Here is a 6,000-nt window from a genome sequence, read left to right as displayed (position 1 = left end):
CTCTAGTAAACTTTACAGTTGGCGCAATGTGGTCAGACAGTTAACGTTTTCTTGGTTTCCACCAAATCCAGATTTGTCGATGAAACTACCAGGGACGCGCGATTTGTCACTCTACAGAATGCTTCTACTGCTCCAGAGTCCAATGACAGTGTGCTTTATACCACTCCACCCTACGATTGGCTTTGTGCTTGATGATATAATGCTTACATGCATTTGCTCTGCCATGGAAACCCAAACCATAAAGCTCCCTCCACAGTTTTGTAATGCTGTTAATGATGGAGGTTTTGAATTCTGCAGTTATTGAGTGAGCAGAGCGTTTATGCAATAGGTGTAACTTTACTTGGTGGTTTCTAAACGCTTCCAGTTTTCTATAATGCGACAGTTGAGTCAAATTTCTTCATTTCCAAATATTCCACAAACTGACTGGTTTAAATGGTGACATACTACAGTACAAAGCTTGAATTCAGTGAGTTCTTCAGAACAAGTTTATCTTTCACAAATGTTTATAAAACCAAACAACATGGCTTAGGACTGGATGTTCTACACTTGCATCCAAGGGGCTGAATGAACACTCTGAATTCAACCGATTAAGGATAAGGCTCTGACAAGTCATGTAACCGAAAACATTGGTGTAGTTTGTCGGTGACTTGCTGTTGTGCAACTACATTAAAACTATGATTTTGCTGTAAACAAGTTAAGTTGCAGACATTGCGTGTGTCTAGCACTGAAGTCCATGGTTGTGTCATGTGCAAATTGTGACCAATGGCAAAAAAATACAACACATTTGGGAATATTTGCAACTCTGTAAGGCAGTATGTTACAGGCCGCAATGTGAAACCATAGCAAATCATTACATCCAATGTTGCAATATGTCATGGTGATTTCAGCATCACGTTTTGTAGCCCTAGTTGTGTCACAAAACTTTAGTCCATAGGCTGCATTTATTTAATGTTGCAGCCACCAAGTGTGATCAGTCATAGTGTGTGTGTGTATGGATACATGCTGCCTCTATGTAGTAATATTACTTACATAGAATTGTTAAATCTGAGATTACCAGCTATATTTCATTGCCATTAACAAGTCTGCACACTTTACTGTATTCTTTTCAAGTTACTTTTATGCAGGTTAGAGGCGATAATTTTATAAGATATTTTGATAACTTGATACAAAAAGAGAAGAAGAGAAGAAATTCGAACTGCACCTGACAAAACAGAGGAATGGAAGCATGTGACCCAGAGAAGCAGGAGGATCGAGAGGCAGTCAGCACCCATACTGCTCAGGAACCAGTACCAGGCTGTCACGCAGGAGAACCATGAAGAAATACAGCAAGATAAGACTTTGCCCACAATGAATAACCTTGTAAGCCCTCAGAATCCTCCTGGATGGAGAAAGAAAAATGTTGTGAAGAAAAAACGGAGAGTGGTGGTCATGGGGGATTCCCTGGTGAGAGGAACAGATGCCGCTATCTGCAGACCAGACATAACCTCAAGAGAAATGTGCCGTCTTCCAGGAGCAAAAATTAAAGATGTGTCTGACAGGATATCAAGACTCTTCAGACATACAGATCACTACCCATTCCTGCTAATACATGTGGGGACAAATAACACCGCAAGAAAGGACCTGGAAACCATCTGCAGTGACTTTGAAGACTTAGGCAAGAAAGTGAAAGAATTGGGAGCGCAGGTGGTCTTCTCATCCATCCTCCCAGTGGATGGCCATGGAACAATGAGGTGGAATAAGATTCTACAGGAGAACAACTGGCTACGTCGATGGTGCCGTCAACAAGGATTTTGATTTCTGGATCACAGAATGAATTACTTATATGATGGACTACTTGCTAGAGATGGGGTGCACCTTATGAAGACTGGAAAACGTGTATTTGGAAGTGGCCTTGCTACACTCATCAGGAGAGCTTTAAACTAGAACAATGTGGGAAGGGAAGCAAAAGGCCAGAAAAAGACATACAGCTGACAAATACTATTGAGATCTCTGCTACTGGAAGTGGAAAGAAAGAACAAAGACAAAAAAATCTAAGTAATAAAAATATGCGAGGAAGAGAAACCAATCACAAAGTAAAATGTTTTTATACAAATGCACAGAGCATGGGCAACAAACAAGGAGAATTGGAACTACTAACGCAGGAAAAGGAATATGATGTCATTGGAATCACTGAAACTTGGTGGGACGATACACATGATTGGAATAAAAGGCTAAAAGGATACAACTTATTTGCAAGAAACAGACTTGATAAACAAGGTGTCACTTTGTATGTTAGAAAAGCGTATATCTACACAGAGATTGAAGCTTCAGAGACTGGGAGTTCTGGGGAAACTGTTTGGGTAAGAATACAAGGAGAGAACAACGGAAAGGACACCATTGTAGGCATTTACTACAGGCCACCTGGGCAAACTGAAGATATGGATGAACTCTTTATGTATCAAATGACCAAGTTCTCCAAAAAATATGACGTGGTGGTCATGGGAGTTTTCAACTATCCAGACATTTGTTGGGAATCTCTCTCAAGTAAAGCTAACAGGTCAAGCAAATTCTTATCGTCTCTTGCTGACAACTTTATCTTCCAAAAGGTAGGGGAGAAAACAAGGGGATCTGCTACTTTGGATCTAATCCTTATAAACAGGGAGGAAATGGTTGAGGAGGTAAAAGTGGCTGGGACCCTAGGAGGCAGCGATCATGCTATTATAGAACTTTGGATAACTAGAGGAGGAAGACATGTGAAGACTCAAACTTCAAGGTTAGATTTCAGAAAGGCAGATTTTAAGTGACTCAGAAAGAAAATAGGAGGGATCCAATGGCTAGATGTCCTTAAGGACAAAAATGTCCAGGAAGGATGGGAAATTTTTAAAAATGAGATTCTCAAAGCACAATCGTTAACAATCCCGAAAAGTAGGAAGAATGGGAAGCATTTAAGGAAACCAGGATGGATGAACACAGAACTTAAACACATGCTAAAAAGAAAGAAATGTTTATCAAATGGAAAGAGGGAGGCATATCTAAAGAAGATTATAATACAGTCTGCAGACCCTGAAGGACACGTATCAGGTTAGCTAAAGCTGACAATTAATTAAGGCTTGCAAGAGATGTCAAAAGCAATAAAAAAGGATTTTTGGGGTATGTCAAAAGTAAAAGAAAAGTCAAAGATGCTATAGGATATTTACAGGATGAAAATGGTGAAATGGTAAGAAAGGATGTTGAGAAGGCCGAACTTTTGAATTCCTATTTTGAATCTGTTTTCTCTCAGAAAGAAAATGTAACATCAACTGATTTTCACTGTCCTATTAAAAGGAATAGAAGAATCCAAGTTATCTGTAAACAGAGAGATTGTGAAGGAATATTTAGCTAACATAAATGAGTTCAAGTCTCCATGTCCAGATGAATTACACCCCAAAGTACTGAAGGAGATTGTAGAAGAAATTTTAGAACCACTCTCCATAATCTTTGAAAATTCTTGGAGAACAGGAGAAGTCCCAGAAGACTGGAGAAGAGCAAATGTTGTTCCTATCTTCAAAAAGGGGAAGAAGGTGGACCCAGGGAACTATAGGCCGGTGAGTCTGACTTCTGAACAAATTATTAAACAACATGTATGTAAGTACCTGGATAAGAATGAAGTGATTAACCAGAGTCAGCATGGGTTTGTAACTAACAAGTCATGTCAGACTAACTTAATTTCCTTCTATGACAGAATCACTGACTGGGTGGATCAGAGAAATGCTGTAGATATAGTATATCTTGACTTCAGCAAAGCATTTGACAAAGTATCTCACACCATCCTTATTGAAAAAATTACCAAGTATGGAATGGACAAGACAAGGCAACTGTTAGGTGGATTCATAACTGGCTTAGTGATCGGACTCAAAGAGTGGTCGTAAATGGCTTCACATCCAGTTGGATGAATGTCTCAAGTGGGGTACCACAGGGCTCTGTCCTGGGACATGTATTGTTCAACATCTTTATCAATGATTTAGATGAAGGAATTGAGGGTAAACTGATTAAATTTGCTGATGACACAAAGCAAGGAGGGATAGCTAACACTAGAGAAGAGAGAGAGAGGATTCAAAAAGACCGAAATAAACTGGAGCAGTGGGCAGCAACTAACAGAATGGTTTTTAACAGGGAAAATTGCAAAGTACTACATCTGGGCAATAAAAATGAAAAAAGCATATACAAAATGGGAGGAATAGAGCTAAGCAACAGTACATGTGAAAAAGACTTAGGTATACTAACAGATCATAGACTGAACATGAGTCAACAGTGTGATGCAGCAGCAAAAAAGGCAAATACAATTCTGGGATGTATTAACAGAAGCATACAGTCTAGATCACGTGAAGTCATTATCGGACTTTACTCCTCTTTAGTCAGACCTCATTTGGAATACTGCGTCCAGTTTTGGGCACCACATTTTAAAAAAGACATCGACAAACTCGAGCAAGTTCAGAGAAGAGCGACCAGAATGGTGACCGGTCTGCAAACCATGTCCTATGAGGAACGGTTACATGATTTGGGAATGTTTAGCTTGCAAAAAAGAAGACAGAGGAGACTTAATAGCGGTCTACAAATATCTCAAGGGCTGTCACATTGTAGAAGGATCATCTTTATTCTCATTTGCACAAGGAAAGACTAGAAGCAATGGGATGAAACTGAATGGGAGGAGACACATTAGATATTAGAAAAAACTTTTTGACAGTTAGGGTGATCAATGAGTGGAACAGGCTGCCACGAGAGGTGGTGAGTTCCCCTTCAATGGACGTCTTCAAACAGAGGCTGGACAGACATCTGTCTGAGATGATTTAGTGAATCCTGCTTTGAGCAGGGGGTTGGACCAGATGACCCAGGAGGTCACCTCCAACTCTACCATTCTATGATTCTATGTAGTATATTATGGAATGTATTGTACTTGCACTATCATTTATTTAACCCCTTAATCACAGATGCACCATTTGCAGCTGTCATTAGAGACCTTATTCCTCATCGCCTCCCATTTACGGAACCAATGACTTAATGTATAGCTCCCCCAAGAGGCAAAAATGTAGTAGTTGTCAGTCGTATATTATAGCCCACACCCTGCTGCATCCGTCACGATTGATGTTAGTATTTATTGGGAAGTTTAATCCCCTAGATGTATATAGCAATTGCAACATCTTGATATTTAAAAGAGGAATGGGGCTCCCTCTTTAATACCCTTTTTCCAAATTTCTGATTTTTTCCTCTCCACGTAAATGGGAAAAAAAAAAAAAAAAAAAAAAACACAAAAAAACCCCCAAAACATAAGTTTGGAATCGCTGTAATCGTGCTGACCTGGAGAATCATGATTCAGAGTAACTGTTACCCAGAATGTACGCCGTAAAAACAGAACCCAAAATACCATGGTGGAATTGCATTTTTTTTACCCCAACTTCACCATACTTTGAATGTACTGAAAAATGCTAAGATAAAACGAATGGTGTCCTTTAACAACTACAACTGAGCCTGCAAATAAGCCATCGTAAGGCTATGTCGACAGAAAAATAAAGTTATGGCTCTTGAAAGGGGAAAAGATAAAAGAGCAAAAACGAAAATTGGCTGTAAAGGGCATGTGTTAACAAAAACCAAAAAATCCTATAATATTCAGCATTGCCTTTTTGAATGAGTATAATGAATGTTTTTGTGCATTAGTTTCATGCAGCATTTTACTTGGCCCTACATCATTTGTAAGTGGTCAGTTTTCTGACACCTATAGCGTGGTCATAAATTACTAATGTATCTGCATTAAAGCAATTATGTAAGGTAGAGGTAACTAATTGAGGCCGCAATGTGGCCAGGCAACAGTATTTGCTACAGTTTTATAGAGCTAAATCAAAGCAAAAAAAAGTGTTTTCCCTCTATTTCAGAAAACCAAGTCACCTCCAATACAAAATGTATAAAACAAAGGGACTGAAGCTCTCAGTCGAATGCTGCACTCCCCCTAAACTAAAGATGGGCTCAACGAAGTCTAGGACTTGATTT

This window comes from Phyllobates terribilis, unplaced genomic scaffold (assembly GCF_046119375.1).
Source record: "Phyllobates terribilis strain yellow unplaced genomic scaffold, ASM4611937v1 Scaffold_11__3_contigs__length_659146591, whole genome shotgun sequence".
Classification (NCBI taxonomy): domain Eukaryota; kingdom Metazoa; phylum Chordata; class Amphibia; order Anura; family Dendrobatidae; genus Phyllobates; species Phyllobates terribilis.
Note: the sequence above shows the minus strand (reverse complement) of the source record.